The sequence below is a fragment of the Dermacentor andersoni genome, chromosome 7 (assembly GCF_023375885.2).
Source record: "Dermacentor andersoni chromosome 7, qqDerAnde1_hic_scaffold, whole genome shotgun sequence".
NCBI lineage: Eukaryota > Metazoa > Arthropoda > Arachnida > Ixodida > Ixodidae > Dermacentor > Dermacentor andersoni.
In genome coordinates, this window is record NC_092820.1 from 47,199,597 (window position 1) to 47,218,209 (window position 18,613).

Below are 18,613 nucleotides of genomic sequence, written 5' to 3' on the forward strand. Positions count from 1 at the left end.
TTGTGCGCGGAATATGAGCGACATATGTACTGTGCAGAACATTTCTCTTTATTGCAGTTTCGTAAGCCTTTGCGTATATATTGACCTTGTAGCTTTCATACAACCGCCAAATAACTGAACCATGTTGTAATACATCCTATTATGCAAAGCTCCAGATTGTGTGGTTCTCTTCAATAGACAGAATGGTAAGAGTGCGACCGACATTGACAAGGAGGAAATGAAAAACATCCTACAACACAATTCATAACCGTGGTTAACTTCTTCCGAAATCAAATACTCAAATTCTTGCAATGACAAAAGCGGCTGTATTTCATTGACACTTTCCGTGGTTGGCTTCAGTTTTGCAAAAAAAATATAATAAAGGACAGAAGCTCTGGAATTTTTTTAAAGCGCATAGTTTCCTTTCACTTTGTGATTATTTTTGGAGTGGGCGGTAGGCTGGTCGGTGGTCAATGATCCGTGGAGGGACTCGGCGAGAGAAACGATCGTACACTCACTCTCTATTGCTCTGTCTGACTCCCTCTCTCTCTAGATAACTGGAGCTTACTTACTGAATTTTTGCTGGCTTTCACACTGTTCCGAATGAATGAATGTTTGGTTTTTATTGGCGCAAGGGCCAGGTGTGGCCAAAGAGCGCCAAGCCAGTGTTGATGAATTCGCAATGTAGTTATGAGTTCAATTAGGTTGATGAGACGCGGCTGTAAAGGGGCCTTAAAAATAGTCGCTCTAGAGTGCGTAAAATCTATCTGTTATAAGATTATGTAGATGATAATGACATGTTCTATGAGCAATAAAGTCTATCGTGAGAGAATGATGCATTATAAAAGATATGTGAGATAGTAAAATTACCTGAAGCACTACTGCCTCGCCAGAGCCCTTGAAACACAAGGGCCTGGAGGCATATGCTATACAGTATGACTATCACAGCGGCATCCTCTCAAGAGAGGAAGCGCTACGAATGTATAGGACTAATAACGTGTAGGACAACATCTCTGAGGAAACCTAGGACACTGTTTGTATTAAAAAGCGGTTCTGGACCGAGAAACATTACAGGATGAAGAGGAGTGTGTTGGCGGTATGCTAAGGAAAAATGTCTCCTTCTCTCAGATTCGGCTTTCCGACACTCCAGGAGGACGTGGAGCACGGTCAGCCTGTCCCCGCATCTGCCACAGGTTGGAGGGTCATTTCCGGTGAGTAAAAAGTTATGGGTGCCAAATGTGTGTCCTATTCTAAGACGACAGAATAGGACGTCTGTCCGGCGTGATTTTATTGCAGAAGGCCAGAACCCTAATTGTGGTTTTATTACGTGCAGCTTATTATTTGTTTCCCTGTCCCACAAGCGTTGCCAGTAGTTTCGCAGTTTCCTGCGCAAGAAGGGCCTTAGATCTGTGACAGGGACTGCAGCAGTAGGATGAACAGAATACGATGCAATTGATGTGGCCATCTGGTCCGCCAAAACGTTACCTTCGATGCCCCTATGACCCGGCACCCAGCATATGATGACATGCTGGCTACATATATACGCTTTACATAGGACGGAATATAGTTCATTGATTACTGGATTTTTGTGCTTACAAAATGACATCAATGCCTTCACAGCGCTTAGGGAGTCCGTATATATAACAGATTTTTTGAGTTTTGTTTTCCTTATATGCTTTACAGCCGACAGTAGTGCGTAGGCCTCAGCCGTAAAGATGCTTGTTTCCGGATGCAGTACATCGGATACCGAGAAGGATGGGCCGACGGCTGCATAGGACACTCCCTCGCGTGACTTCGATGCGTCTGTGTAAAACTCCGTGCAGGAGTGTTTGTATTGGAGTTCCCGGAAATGCATATGGATTTCAATCTCTGCAGCGTGTTTTGTAACTTGCATGAAAGATATGTCGCATTCTATCATCTGCCACTCCCAAGGAGGCAGCAGCTTAGCTGGAGGCATTAGGCGATGTTTGAGGATTGGGACATCCATTTCAACACTAAGCTCCCTCACACGAAGTGAGAAGGGCTGTCTTACAGAGGAACGATTACGAAAGAGTGTATCATATGTCATATCGTTAAGGGTATTAAAACACGGATGTTCAGGGTTAGAGTGGACTTTCAGGAAATATGTTTGGCTGATATATGTTCTCTGGAGATGGAGTGACCACTCATTTGATTCGACATACAAACTTTCAATGGGACTTGTCCTAAAAGCGCCAGTGGCCAGTCGAATTCCTAAATGGTGAACCGGATCCAGCATCTTTAGCGCGCTCGGGGCTGCAGAATGATAAATCACGGCACCGTAGTCCAATCGTGATCGAATGAGGCTTTTGTGAAGATTCATCAAACATTTTCTGTCGCTGCCCCATGTTGTATGGGATAAAATTTTCAGTAAGTTCATTGTTTTTAAGCATTTCACCTTGAGGTACTTTATGTGTGGAATAAATGTTAGTTTAGAGTCAAGTATGATACCTAAGAACTTGTGCTCTTTGTTCACAGGGATTTGCTGGCCATAGATTTCAATATTGGGATCTGCAACGAGGCCTCTCTTTCTTGTGAAAAGCACACAAGAACTTTTGTTCGGGTTCACTTTAAATCCGTTTTCGTCTGCCCATTTAGATACTTTGTTCAAGCCCTGTTGTACTTGCCTCTCACACACTGCAAGGTTGCAGGATTTGAAGCCTATTTGTATATCATCTACGTAAACAGAATAAAAAATGGCTGGCGGTAATGAAGCACGAAGGCTCTTCATTTTCACGATAAAGAGTGTGCAACTAAGCACACCTCCTTGAGGTACACCATTTTCTTGTATGAAAGGTCGCGACAGTACATTGCCGATTTTCACGAGGAAGGTACGTTTGGACAGATAGCTTTCTATTATATTTAGCATATTTCCACGGATGCCCATCCCCGACAAGTCTCGCAAGATCCCGTATCGCCACGTCGTGTCGTACGCCTTCTCCATGTCGAGGAATATCGATAAGAAGAACTGTTTATGTACAAATGCATCGCGGATATTTGCTTCAATGCGTACAAGATGATCAGTTGTGGACCGCCCTTCTCTAAAGCCACACTGATAGGGATCAAGCATATCATTCAGTTCAAGGAAATGTATTAGTCTACGATTAATCATCTTTTCGAATAGCTTACAAAGACAACTTGTTAGAGCTATCGGGCGATAACTTGCCGCCAAGGAAGGGTCTTTACCCAGCTTCAAGACGGGAATTACAATAGCTTCCTTCCATGAGGATGGGAGGTATCCGGCAGCCCAGATAGAGTTGAAAAGTGCCAGAAGTTTCATTTGTGTGTCTTCATGCAAGTTTTTAATCATGTCATAGATGATTCTGTCAGCTCCCGGTGCAGAGCTTCTACATGTGTTCAATGCAGCTTTAAGCTCGGCAATATTAAAAGGACGGTTATAAGGTTCATCCGGACGGCATTTACGATCAAGTGTCTTAAGTTCAGCTAATTGTTTATATTTGAGGAATGATTTTGTGTAATGTGTGGAGCTTGATACTTGTTCGAAGTGTTCACCCAGAGCGTTCGCCTGGTCCTCTAAGGTAGTCCCTTCGTCGTCCACTAAGGGCAGAGGGTGGATTTGTTGCCCCTTTATCTTTCGTACGCCATTCCATACTTTGGACTCTTGAGTGTAGGAAGTGATGCCCGAGAGAAATCTCTCCCAGCTAGCCCTCCTTGCCTGTCTCCGTGTGCACCTTCCTTCTGACTTTGCGAGCTTAAATTCTATGAGGTTTTCTGTTGTCGGGGAGCGGCGCAGCAAACCCCACGCTTTGTTTTGTTTCTTTCGTGCTAGTCTACACTGTTCATTCCACCAGGGTACCCGTCTTTTATAAGAGAAACCTTGTGTTTGGGGAATGAACTTTTCAGCTGCGTCGATTATAAAACAAGTAAAATATGCTACTGCATTGTCTAAGTTAAAATCAGTGATAAAATCTCGTGATAAGTAAGTTGCTTCCTTAAAATCATTCCACTCGGTGGAGGCTAGTTTCCATCGGGGTGTATGTAGGGGGCATTCATATTGAGGCGTTGACTTTAACATTACAGGGAAGTGGTCACTTCCATAGGGATTTTTCATTACGTGCCATTGCAAGTCCGGGTAAATTGAAGCCGAGCCAATAGACAGGTCTATAGATGAATATGAATTATTATGAATATTGTAATAAGTTGGCTCCTTCTTGTTGAAGAGGCATGCACCGGAGTTCACAAGAAAATTTTCAATGAAACGACCTCTCGCGTCACATCGCGAGTCCCCCCACATGGTGTGGTGTGCATTAAGATCGCCTGCGAGTATGTATGGGTGCGGAAGCTGGTCAATGAGTTTATAAAAATCACTTTTTTCCAGATGAAAGTTAGGCGGTATGTATATGCAACATACAGTGATCAATTTATTAAAAAGAATTGCCCGAATTGACACTGCCTCAAGGGGCGTCTGAAGCGCGACCTGGTGACAAGCTACGGACTTGTCTACAACTATTGCTACACCGCCAGACGAGGTATTCGCCTCGTTGCGGTCTTTACGGTAGATGGCGTACTGACAAAGAAAGTTTGTTTGTGTGCATTTAAGATGTGTCTCCTGAACACACAGCACCTTTGGGTTATGTTTGTGTAAGAGTTCTTTAATGTCATCGAGGTTGTGGATAAGACCTCTAATGTTCCAGTGTATTATTTGTGTAGCCATATTGTTCGTGTTTTTATGCTGTGTGTCAAGAGGAGTCAGGTTAGAGAAATGACTTACGGAGCCTTTTCAGGCCCCGTGATTATGGTACGGGTTTTGTCCTTCTTGGAGCGGTCGCGAGACTCGCGCTGCTCCCGAGGCGCTAGATGCGCCTTCTGGCTCGGGGTTGTGTCCATCGACTCCTGGGAGCCGCTGGACTTCCGCTCACTAGAGCGGGGTGTTTTCAGGGTAGGCCTTGCCTCGAAAAGCAGGGCCTTGGAGGCCACCAACCCAGAGGTCGATGGGCCCTCCTTCGGGGACGGCGCAGCAGCGCTGGCTGCTGACGCCAGGGGGGCTGGTGGCACGGCCGCAACCACGCTCGTTGTGGTCTGGGCCGGAGCCGGAGTCTGCTGCGACGCTGCCCCCTTGCGCGCCGCACCAGCATACCCTGAGGTATGAAAAAAGGAAACACGTTTCCGCGCTTCTTGAAAAGAGATGTTTTCTTTGATTTTCATTGTTATTATGTCTTTTTCTTTTTTCCATGTGGGACAGGTTCGAGAGTATGCTGCGTGTCCACCGTCACAGTTGGGACAGTGGGGTGTGCCATTACAGTTGTTGGATTCGTGTTCGTGTTCGCCACACTTTGCACAGGTTAGTCGGCCACGGCAGCTTTGCGAACCATGGCCATATCTCTGACACTTGAAGCATCTTCGGGGGTTTGGGATGTAAGGCCTGACTCGAAGTTTGGTATATCCTGTTTCTAAGGTTTCTGGCAAAACGCTGGACGCAAAGGTGAGGATGAGATGTTTAGTTGGGATATCTTGGTTGTCTCGCTTGATCTTTATTCTTTGCACCTGAATCACATTGTGTTCTTTCCAGCCCTCCAGGAGCTCTTCCTCGCTTAGGCTCAATAGATCTTCATCAGATATGACTCCTTTAGATGTGTTCAGTGATCGGTGGGGGGTAACAGTGATTTTCACATTACGGAACGCTGAGAGACTGGAGAGTTTTCCATGCTGTACAGTGTCGCGGACCTCGAGAAGAAGGTCGCCACTGCTCAGTTTCGTCACTTTGTAGCCAGCACCTAGTGTTTCGGTAAGGCATTTAGCTACGATGAAAGGTGAGATAGTTCTGACTGTCTTTTCAGGATCTTGACTGTGTATTACATGGTAGCGGGGGAAAGTTTCTTTGCGCTGGCTGAATAGTTGGAAAGTTTCTTCGGTGCGCCCTCTTTTTGAAAGAGGACGATCGGAAAGGGGGGGGAATGACGTGTTAGCCATGCAGAATTCATTTATTTCGGCAGCTACGCCAGCCGCCCACCACCGAGCCCAACAAGGGGACGCCACGAGTCCGGGAGGAAACGCAGACGCCAGCTGTACGTAGCCACTATAACCTAATATAACATACCCAAGGTTGGATACATACACCAGGTTAACCCTTGCCGCCTAGAAAATCGGAAGTGAGAAGAAGTGATAAGAAGACAGGAAAGAAGAGATAGCGAGAGGGAAAGCAAAAGATTGAATAGAGGGACAGGAAAAGGCGACTGCCGATTTCCTCCAGGTGGGTCAGTCTGGAGGTGCCGTCTATGTGAAGCCGAGGCCGAAGAGGTGTGTTGCCTCCGCCGGGGGGCCTTAAAGGTCCAAACACCCAGCATCGGCTCAACCCCCAGGATCCCCTTTTCCCCAGACACGGCGAAGCCGCGCACGGCTACACGCGGGAGGGTCCAACCCTCGTGTGCTCGGGTCCGTGGTGTCGCAACACACCAAACGCCTGCTCACGCAGACGCCCCTGCGGGGCACACTGTTCCGAACACTTCTTCGTGCACTGGTTCACTCTTTTGTTTGATCCGTTTGTTTAGTTTACAATCGCATCATTTTCACCATTTAAGGCTTCTGCAAACTATTAAGCAACTGACATAGGAGGGTATTGAATACATCTCTAGAAAGTAGTAATCTGGAAAGTGGCATCATTTTCAGCAATTTTTGGTAGGTTTTTGGCTGTGGATATCCTCAATGTTTTCTCCAGCCTCTTCGTCAGATTTGTGTTGTCCGTCGCCATTCGAGGCGCAGATGTTGGCACCGATACAGAAGGGGTATGAAACAATGAACGAATATGGTTCGGTTACGACTTTAAGTTAGGTTCGTCGTTCTTAATTTCTTTGTCAGCTTGTCAAGTGCTTCCCTGCTACACGCATAACAGGTTGCGTAGGCCACGGGCTGAGCTCACAGCGCAGACGAATATAATAAAGAATAAATAGCCAGTCAATCCGTTTGCAGGGGGCTCACGATGTTTGGCCAGATCATTGGACGCTGTATCACATTATCTACAAGTGTCTTCTGTCATCTACTTCTGTCATGTACCTTTTGCTACACTTACTACTCGTAACGTGGGCTGAGAATATATAAGCATGATATTACAGTCTCTAAATCATATTTTTCTGCTCAAAGTACAGAGGTGTCATCTTCCCTTTGAGGACAACTACGAAATGAGTGTTATATTTAAGTGCAGGGTGAGTTCCAGCGGCTCACTCTACTCGTTATTCATAACACCAAGCGCAACAGCGTCAAAGATGAAATAGTTATTATGTACGCTTTAGCATTTTATGTTTTGCATTATGTTGAACCTGCACTGCCTTGTTATTTAGTTCAATGTTAAATTCATATACCATGAACATACTCTGCATGAATAACAATATGTGTTCAACAGTTTATTTATTTTTCCGGGAGAAAGCAAACTCGTCAACAATGTTTTCTTGTGCTTAAGCAGGCTCACTATCAAATTCAGTTCCAAAATATAAAGAAGTCGTCAACGATGCCTTTTCCCCTTTTACACCGAGCATTATAAAGGTAATTTGCTCTTGTGGCTTCTGCATAAAACAATACGTCGAATGCAACTTGTTCCCTATATGTGCATTGGCCTCTGAAGAATACCTATCGCGGCAGGCGTTGTGACCATTATGTTTACACGCATGTGCCGACAAGAGCTACTTGTGGATACATATACGTGCTATCCCCAGGCATAGCTAGTATACTTGTATCTGTATATGTCCGTTGTCCTTCTAGTTGCAGCGATCATTCTGTTTTTCATGGGTTTCTATTCACCGAACTCTGTGTTTGGCAGTCGTTGAAAACCTAATTACTTATAAGTGGCATTCACGTGAATTCTTCTTTGAATGTGCGTCATCAGAAAGGGCCTTTCTAGAACCAAGTAGGTGCGCATCATTTCTAAGAATTTACCACAACAGACATGTGTGCATTGACGTCACATAGATACCTAACGGAGAAGGGGTAGCATCGACTATATTTCAACGTATGTGATGCTCAAGAACCGCCCCGTTTTTGCACAAGGAATGAAGAGAACTACTTGTAGATATTTAGAAGTGCACTCCATAGCTATTTTCAATATATCTGTAGCCCTTGACGATGACAGACAGACTCTTAGCGGCAGCTCTCATTGTTTTTTTTCATCAGCTGCCAGTTACCGACCTTTGTCTTTGGAAGTCAAGGGGAACATCTTTACATATAAGCAACAATCTGGTCAATTTTTCTTTCAATGTGCGTCATCTGATATTGCCTTTCTAGAACCAAGGCATCATTTCTGAGACATTTCAGCAGGAGAGATGTGTGCATTGGGGTCACATGAATACCTACCGGAGAAGGGATAGCATCCAATATCTTTAGACGCATGTGATGACGAGTACTTCTTACAGATATATAGAAGTGTATTTCCTTGGCATTTTTCAAATAATTGTATCCCTTGACGGTCATAGTCCTTTTAGCTGCAGCTCTGATCGTTTTTTTTTTGTGAACTGCCAGTCAGCGACTTTTATCTTTAGCAATAAATGAGAACATGTTTACTTATAAGCGACGTTCTAGTGAATTTTGCTTTGATTCTGTGTAATCAGCTATACCTTTTTTTAACGAAGTAGCTGCGCATGATTTCTAACCAAATGCCACAGCACACTATAGCGACTCCACACAATGTCACGTCTGTTCCGTCATTCTTTCTGTCAGCTACGCTTCGTTTGCTTATGCCTCGTTCCCATAAGGAAATAATTATGTAGCAAGTCGGCCACCATTTATGCTTATGTAACAATAAAGTTTATGTCGCTACCTTCGTCTCTTATTCTTTGTTGCGTACATAGGAATTCACTTGTTAGGTATCATAAACTACAATAATACGGTAGAAAACGTTTATTAAACAAGTCCTGCTATAGCTTTTCAAGATTGTTTTTGAAAAGAAATTGAATATTCACAGCATACTTTAATATATTTACGTTACATTACCTACCTTTGCTGCTACTAATGAAGAAATTTGTGGATTTATTTGTGTTTTTACACCACTGCTGACAATACTATTTGTTTTAATTGCGCTCTCATCAGTTCAATTAAAGTTAAGCTTACATTCTCTCTTTCACATTGCAACAATGTGAATACGGTAAAGAGAACTACCCTAACCAACATATCTGAGTGATTCATTTCTTTACTAAAGAGATTAAAACGAGTGTCGCCAAAGAGCAACACAACAAAAAATGAATAGAGAATCTGCCCACACACACACACGCACACGAATGCACACACCATCTCAGACACACAGCAGCAGAAACACACACTTCACATCGGTAGGTTTACTCCAGGCGAATGCACTGGCACCGAAAGGGTAATGTGCGTCTCTTTTTCACCTACACCGTCCCTTGCAGTGATCCATTCTAGTAAAACCATAATAGAACAGTCTAAATGTTGTGCAATTATTTGTTACAAAGAAATTTACTCCAACCCAGTGGAAAAACCAGCATCTTGCGGCGCCTCCAGGGTGAATCCAGTACGTTTTCTTACGTTAGATTACATTGGAGACTGTGATGCTCGATAGCGACACATAATCAGAGGAAGTCGTTCGAAAATGATTTCACCGCACTGGAAGATGCGCCTGTCTCACTTTTAATAGGCTCGGGCACAGTATTATGCGCTAGACAAACACCAGGTTTTGACATGTATTACTGGTGTATGCCGGAAGCTACGCTGGCTGAAGCTGCAAAAGCTCAGAGGCAGAAATTTTAGATTTTCGATGGCACTCGCGCCGATACTGATACGTCCCTTACGAAAATATCATACGTGGACCACTATAAAAAGTTAATATATGGTTACTGACGAAATTGGCTTGACGCGGCCAGATGTGCTATATAGGCCGTATATGGACATAACTCTCCAATTTCATTAGGGCCGACATATGGGTGGCTTATATGTTATAAATGACCATATGTACTTAATTTGTATACGTATATATCTTCGTACGGTGTTCTTATATGGTCATATCTCAATTGTAAATGTCACTAGCACATAAATGTAAATCATGTTTTATTGGTTTATTGCGTGCCAATATTCATGCATCACAATAAAATAACTTCATTTTCCAGCCGTGAACAGAATTAAGTGGAACAGGGCGGATGTGAAAAGGTACGTGTTAGTACGGAAATCAGACAGTTAATTGGCTCGCCCATAAAGCTGTATAACGAATGCATGGCTATGTTTGCAACCGCAATATCATCCGAACTGCTATCTTCAGTTTCAGCCTACACATTCCAAGGTACGAAGGAAATAATCTTGTTCCTTGCACTGAAGAAAGCTCTTCTCTTAATGCAGCATATGGTCAGGAGTGGTGCCACACATCGGTAACTACACAAGACGAACGTTCAGCCAGACAAATATTTATTGAAGCGAACTTGATCCCAGCATAATATTATAACCGAAAGCAATTACCCAGCAACAGCAAGAAGCTGGAAATCGGGCGTCGACAGAAAAAACAGAGGCAATCACCTATGTTTGGGCAGTATTAAAAGACTGCTAAGGAACAAGCGCCAAATGTTCGCGATAGATTCGCAATTTCCATGCCAGACACCATCGAACCTTTGTAGGTACGAGGTTTTTATCTCAGTATGTTGGTGCAAGTGCGTAAACTCGAAACAGTCCTTATCCGAAAGCCGCTGGCAGAGGTACACAGCCGACCTAAGTGGTAATATTAAATGAAAAGGCAAGCCTCAATTCCAACACGAGTTCTTGCAAAACTAAATTTGGTGCTTCGTTTAGCAAGAGGAAAGCACCGAACCTTCTGCACTTGCCTGGCTGCCTATTTCTGTTGTTTCAGATTCGGCCTCCCCTGCCGTTTTTATGGCTTTACGATTAGCGAGGAACTCTTTCACGTAGTGAGCAATTTCTCCCTGAACCTGAGAAAAACCCCCCTCCGGGCCTTGCGTGCCACCAAAGAGGGCGAGCATTAGCCTCCCCTTCCTCGCTCGCGCATGCGAGATTGAGCCGCCTTCCCCGACTCAACCTGACGTGCTTTAACTCGCGCATACAGCATGCGGCGCGCAGTGACGATTTCATCGCTGTTGGAGTTTGTACGGGGCCTCACGGCGACGGCAGAACTGTGCTATGAATGTATATGCAATTGGGCTATCGCAATAAAAAGTTAGTTTTTGCAGGAGTCCGGGTATTACCTCGGGCTACTTTTTATTTATTCTAGTTGAACTGGAAATAAGACTATTTGCTGAAATACACTTTTGTGGCCTTGAAAACTGCGGCAGAGTAAATAAAAAAAAAACATTTCGGAAAGTTGTCGTCGCCCGCCTACCGTTGTTGAGTTTTTTCCTCTTAGAGCTTCTTTTTTTAAAGAAATAGCTGTTCAGCAGTATTTATTAACATGTAAATAATGTGTAAAATATTCAGAAATATAACAAGTATCAGGTATACGAACTCATGTCATGGATCTTGTTTATAATATCCTATCACTCTTCTTCGTGTATGCAGAAACTATTCTTTTATAACGCTGTAATTCGAGGCTTGGCAAATCAGTTCTGCAAGCTACGCAAGATGTAGGAAGGTTCACGAAAGGAAGAAACTAACATCCCCTCGTATGTATGCTAATATGTAAATTTATGTGTCAAAGATGTCTTACTTGAAGGTTTTCAATTGTATGTGTGCTTTGATAATTTCATAATTCGCATTTTATGGGAGGTTTTGTCGCATCTTCTTGGTATTGATCTTCAGTCAGGTACAAGTTCAGAACCCTCATTTATATTATTCCATGAAAGGGTTTTACACGTAAGAGACTCCGCAGTAAGTTTTTTGGCAACGTACATCATGGTTGACGCCTCTATGCAGCCTAAGGCGCTAGTATTCTTTTCGACAGTTTGACATTATTGAAGACAAACAAGGGAAAAAGAGCACATACACACGAATGTGAATATCGAGTATGTGGACTCCTTTACCTCTACTCTACATATATTGGGGGGTGTTCCGGTAGCTATTTGCATTGAATATCCTACCAACTCGACGAAAATTTTCGTTGCTTGCAACTGTATAATGCTCCTTCATTTCATCGCCCTTTAACGCATATTTTACTAATGAACCTGTTAGGTATCACAGATACTCATGTACTACAAAGCACAATTATGGAAGGGAGCCTACAGGAAGTTTTATTGCGATTGCATTTATGCGGATATTCCAGGTGCATTTCTGGTGTCGCTGTCACCCTGAGGTTCTGTATAAAGTCCTAGGGCGGCAAAACCGTCGTCACGCTCCGTATGCTGTATGTGCGAATGAAAGCGTGCGATGCTGAGCTGGCGAACGCGGTTCAATCTCGCATGCGCGAGCGAGGAGCGCTGGCCGGAAGCGTGCCCTTTCCTGTCGCGCACGGGGCACTGAAGTCAGGCGCGTTCCCGCAAGCGGGCTCCTAGGGCGCCTCGACGTCCTCCTCGTCTTCCCCTCCGTACAGAGTGGGGACACGTCTCTCCACGTCTCATTCCGACGCCTCGGACTCCCAGCGGTCTCGACATCCGAGCAGCTGTTTCCCGGCCAACACCACAGCTCCGCCTCCAGGCACTTCCTTGCGTTCCTTGCGTTCCTGGAGGACACAGCGCTGTCGTAGAAATTTAGAAATGCCGCAATGCTACCGCTTATAGCGGTACCTTATGGTACGGGACTCTTGAATCGTCACGACCTTCTCTCTTTTCTCCTTTTCTTTCTTCTTTATGTTCCCCTCCCCGAGGGGCTGAGTCGTGCTCCCTAGAGGGCTGCAGAAAACAGGTCCTCTTCCTCTTCAGAATCACAGTTTCTGATCCGCATGGCACTCGAGCGTTGGACTCGCGAATGGCGGACACCGAAGTGAATGCCTTTGTTGGACGCCGTAGGGACGCATTGCCGGTGGTGGTTTGTCCTGAAACGATCTGCGACGTTGCCAAACTGCACGCCCGGGAGGCCTCATATTGACATCAATTTCTGATTCTTGCAGAGTGCGCGTAGTGCCAGTGGCTTCGTATGAGGGATATCTTAAAATTTTTGTTACGGGTCAAGCGAGACATGCACGAAGGTCAATTCATTTGCTGGTGCTCCAATCTTTCACTCCAGCATTTTGACAGGTGTGTTCTTGTACTCATCCAGTGAGATGCGTTCACGGGATACCATGTTTCGTGATTATTGAAAGCACGTTTTCGGGATAGTTGCTGTGAATTTGTGATAGAATGTGTAAGCGCAACTTAAAATGGACTGAAATAAGCAGAAACATAAAGACAGCTCTGTCTCTGTGTGTCTGTTTCTTTGCATGTCCTCGTTCAGTCACGCTTACACATTCTATCATTGGTAATTTTTTTTGTACGCAAATGTTTCCAAATTTATGCTGCCAGTAAAACTAATATTCCTAATTCATACAGGTAACTTATAATTTGCAATCCCCATAGGTTTTTCACCTTTCGGGTGAAACTGCGATTTATTTAAGGCAACCTTCGTGCTCTTTGTTTCTCATTGCTTCCTTAGGATCGTATGCTGCATTTTTTTATGTTCTTTGCTGTTTACAATCGCTGCTATTAGAAGTGCGAGTTTCTGTGCTGACTGTTTTTTTTTTAATTCATAGAAATATGAGTGACAGATTTACTCTCCTGAACATTACTTTTTATTGCGGTTTCGTAAACCTTGACGCATATTGAACTTGTAGCTTCCTTAAAAGCGCCAAATAACTGACCATGTAATACACCCTATTAGTCGAGGCTCTAGATTGTTTGGTTATCTTGAATAGATAGAATGGTGAGAGTGTGACGCGAATTTGACAATAAGAAAAATGAAAAACATTCAGCAGCACAAATCCGAACCGTGGTTACAGAGATTCCTAACCTAACGCAAATACCCGAATTATTTCAATGAGAACAGCGCCTGCATTTCACTTGCGCTTCCCGTGGTTGGGTCCAGTTTTGGAAAAATATAATAAAGGGCCCAATCTCTGGACTTTTTAAAAGCGCATAGCTTCCTTTAACTTTATAATAATTTTTCGAGTGGGTGGTAGGTGGGTCGGTGGTCAATGATCCCTAGAGGGACTCGGCCAGAAAAATGTACGTTCACTCACTCTCTATTGCTCTGTCTCTCTCTCTCTCTCTCTTTATCTCTAAATATCTGGACCTTACTTGCTCATTTTCTTGCTGCCTTTCACACTTTTCCTAACACTTCTTCGTGCACTTGTTCGCTCTTTTGTGCATTGTTCGTTCAGTTTCTTTAGTTTACCCTCACAAGCATAATTTATACTTTGTGGAAAACTTTTTATTGTAAGGTAATATAGAATATAAAAGGAATATCTCCGGCAAAGTCACGATAATAACAGTTTACCTTGGTCCGCAGCACTCATCATATCGACATATTTTATTTCTGCTAAACGAGACATGAATGAAGTGGCACAAGGTGAACTCAGATAAGTGGTCAAAGTAATAGTCTGCTCGCTATCTCTCCATGATATCAGCAGTATCATTAAGGAAGCTACAACCGTAACATTCATCATCAACATCATCATCATCATCATAATCAGCCTGTCTACACCCACTGCAGGGCAAAGGCCTCTCCTAAACTTCTCCAACTACCCCGGTCATGTGTTCATTGTGGCAATGTTGTCCCTGCAAACTTCTTAATCTCATCCGCCCACCTGACGTACTGCCTTCCATTGGAATCCAGTTCGTAACGTTTAATAGTCATCGGTTATCTTCCTTCCTCATTATATGCCCTACCCATGCCCATTTTTTCTTGATTTCAAGAAAGATGTCTTAAACTCACGTTTGTTAACTCGCCCAATTTGCTCTCTTGTTATCCTCCCATAACGTTACACCCATCATTCTTCATTCCATAGCTCGTTGTGTCGTCCTCAATTTAAGCAAAACATTTTGCGTAAGCCTCCAGATTTCTGCCCTGTACGTGAGTACTCGTAAGACACAGCTCTTATACACTTTTCTCTTGAGGGATAATGGCAACCTGCGGTTCATGATCTGAGAATGCCTGCCAAATGCACCCCAGCCGGTTTTTATTCTCCTGATTATTTGAGTCTCATGATCCGGATTCACGGTCACTACCTGCCTGAAGCAGATGTATTCCCTTACCACTTCCAGTGCTTCGCTACCTATCGTTAACTGATGTTGTCTTCCGAGACTGTTAAACATTACTTCAGTTTTCTGCAGAAAAAATTTTAGACCCACCCTTCTGCTTTGCGTGTCCAGGTCAGTGAGCATGTATTGCAATTGGTCCCCTGAGTTGCTAAGCAAGGCAACATCAGCAGTGAATCGCAAGGTACCAAGGTATTCTCTGATAACTCTTATCCCAATTTCTTCTCAATCCGGGCCTCTGAATACCTCCTGTACATACGCTGTCAATAGCATATTAGAAATAGTACCTCCCTGCCGGACGGCCTTCTTTATTGGGATTTGTTGCTTTCTTTATGGCGGACTACGGTGGCTGAGTAGCTGCTATAGATATCTTTCAGTAATTTTTCAATAGGCTCGTCTACACCCTGATTCCGTAATGCATGCATAACTGCTGAGGTTTCAACTGAATCAAACGCCTTCTCGTAATCAATGAAAGCTATATATAAGAATTGGTTATATTCCGCACAATTATCTATCACACGATTGATAGTGTGAATATGGTGTATTGTTGAGTAGCCATTATGAAATCCTGCCTGGTCCTTCTGTTGAATGTGTTGTGAGCTAGGCGCAATAGACCAGGACAGAAGAACAGAAATGACAAGACCGGCGCCACTCGAGACTGGCAAGCTGAGACGGCGATCAAGTTGACGCAAAAAATGGCAGGAAATGGCAGCTTGCCAGTCTGGAGTGGCGCCGGTGCGGTTGTTTGTCTTCTCCTGTCCTGATCTTTGCGCACGGCTCTTTACAGATTCAAGCATGAACCAACTATCCCAAGCTATAGTTTTACTTCTGTCTACAGAAGCCTAAGCTGTACCTGATTCTATTTGCTATAACCTTAGTAAATACTGTGTTGGCAACGGACAGTAGGCTAATCGGTCTCAAATTTTTCAAGTATTTGGCGTCCCCTTTCTTATGGATTAAGATTATGTAGGTGTTTTTCTAAAATTCCGGTAGGCTTGAGTTCATGAGGCATTGCGTATACAGGGTGGCCAGTTTCTGCAGAACAATCTGCCCACCAACCTTCAAGAAATCTGCTCCTACCTGATCCTCCCCAGCTGTCTTCCCACTTTGCATGGCTCGCAAGGTTTTCTTTACTTCTTCCGGCTGTCGAGGAACAAACGCCAAACTTTCGTGAGAAATTGCGCAGTTTTCATGAGAGACACGATCAGCCCATAGTAGTAGGTGCGAAGCTTGTATCGCTCTAGGTTTGGCCAAGTGCGCACACTGGAAGCAATCGTTATTCGAAAGCCGCTGAAACAGTTGCACAGCCGGGAAGCCAGATGGCAATATTAACTGACAGGGCAAGCCTCCATCCCATCATAACTTTTTTTGCAAAACTAAATTTGGCGCTTCGCTTTTTCACTGCTGAGCTACCTCAGATAAGATTACCGAAAATATATAATAAAACGACCTTTACAGTAAAATCGACCCACCTGTTTGTCGCGAAGGCCCTGGAGAATGCTGTTAAAGGCAAACTTACAACGAGCACGCATATAAATTATGCATATATTTATATCTGACAAAGTGAATAGCTTGCGTTAGCTCAAGATAATATGTTAAAGGGAAGCTGAACCACTTTTTGAAGCCTCAAAAAACCCTTGCAATGGCTTTAATTACTCCCAATCATATACTGCCGAAACAATTTGATCCGTAAACATAGCATTAGTGTGTACACAACGGGCGAAATATTTACATTATTTCGTTGCCTTTCGACTCCCTCCTTTCCGGCTAACGGAGCAGTGTTGGCAAGTCACCTGGCATAAATGCTGTGCTTTAGAATTTGTGCAATTTCTTTTGTTTTATAGCTGCGGTACACTGGTTGACGGTAATTGATCTGTCGACAATGCAGGTTCCTGGCAGAGCCGTTGACGTAGTTAGGCTGCATAATTCTGTCGCTACACAGAACTCGTGGAAATAGGCAATAGCTGTTCTTTGTGCGATGTGTTGGAATTCATTACCGAAATTCGTAAGTGCGACATTTGCACGGCCATCACTTAACTGAACAAGGCCCCGAGCCACGCAAATACCTTTGTTGAAAAGGAGCTCTATGTTTCCTTCTGCTATGCCTTCGTGGTCGGAAAATCTTTCATTCTCCACCAGAACCATTATACTGCAGCGTGACGACCCAGTTGCATACTCATCAACGGCGCGCAGTGCAGCAAGACGTCGCCTCTCCGATTCTTCCACAGGTATAGCTTGTTTTGTCGAGAAAGACACACTGGACCTACGTAGGTTAATTATGGCACCGTTAGCTTGTGGAAAATCCATTCCCAATATAGGTTCCCGTGAACATTCTGGCAGTACAATAAAGTCAGAAACCTAAGTGAAGCCTTTTATCTTAAGTCTTGCGGTGCATCGGCCAAGAGGCGCAATAAGAGGACCGCCTGCCTTGCGTATCTGCGGACCAGTCCACTTCGTCACAACTTTTTTCAGGTGCTTCGCCATCTTGAAGCTGAATACCGAATAATCAGCGCCGGTGTCGACTAAGGCATTCAGCTCGCATCCGTGTATTATCAACCGCAAATCTGACGTAATCGTTTCGTTCCTGCACCTGTATACTGGAATTATCTCGTCATCGCACTGGACCCGCGTTGGAGGATCTTCGTAACTCTGGTTATCAGGGGCCTCACCTCCACAGGTCACTTGCTTCAGTTTTCCTGGTATTGGCTTGGTGAACGACGCCTGGGCAATCTTGGAGACACGCGTGGGCTAGGCGGTCGGTAGTGCATGGGCGACGGTGCCCGTGGTTGATGTTGACGAGGAGTAACGGGGCTTTGGCGCGTCGACAAGTATTCTTCGATCTCCGCTGGCCGTTCACCGTTTCGGGGGCATGGTGCGCTTAAGGGAAAACCCCTTAACCCAACTTGACGGTACGGGCAGAACCTATACAGGTGACCCGCTTCTCCGCAGTGGAAACACAGAAGCCTGCGCTCGTGGTCACGCCAGACGTCACTTTTCCGGGGCCTTTGTTCCGCAAAACGAGGTGCACTACGTGCTAAAGGCTGATAGGCAGCCGGTGGTTCCAGTAGACGAGGTGCACTGCGTACTGTCGACGGGTAGGGAACGGTCGTCGTAACTGCTCCACTACTGTGTACCGCGGGTTGCCTGAGTACGTCGGCGTACGTTGGGGTGCGCCGCGTCGGCTGTGGCTCACGCTCTGGATTCCGTATGACGTTCCTGAGTTCGTCCCGGACAACGTCGACGATAGATAGTGCAGCTGGAGCCTGAGGTATCTGCAACTTGTTGAGCTCTTCCCTGATCAGTGACCGGACATGTTCCCGCAGGGCTTCCAGGTCGTTTGGCAGGCCTCCAGGGAAGACATGGATAGGTGCGCAGCTTGCCTCACGGTTGTATTGCCGAACCCGCTGTTCCAACGTCTTTTCGATGGTCGTTGCTTCACTTCTGAACTCGGCGACCGTGCGCGGTGAGTTGCGGACGAGAACTGCTAAGAGTTTCTGCTTTACTCCACGCATCAGATGGCGCAGCTACTTATCTTCACTCGTGTTTGGATCAGCACG

The 18,613-nt window shown here is 44.7% G+C and overlaps 1 long non-coding RNA gene across 1 annotated transcript; it reads left to right on the plus strand.

The window, feature by feature from the left end:
- The first annotated feature begins 1,078 nt into the window (after positions 1-1,078).
- Positions 1,079-6,086, plus strand: LOC129385885 (uncharacterized). The gene is made up of 3 exons (XR_008613372.2): positions 1,079-1,190; positions 4,897-5,101; positions 5,201-6,086. It is a non-coding gene; the product is annotated as an uncharacterized lncRNA (long non-coding RNA).
- The last annotated feature ends 12,527 nt before the right edge of the window (positions 6,087-18,613 follow it).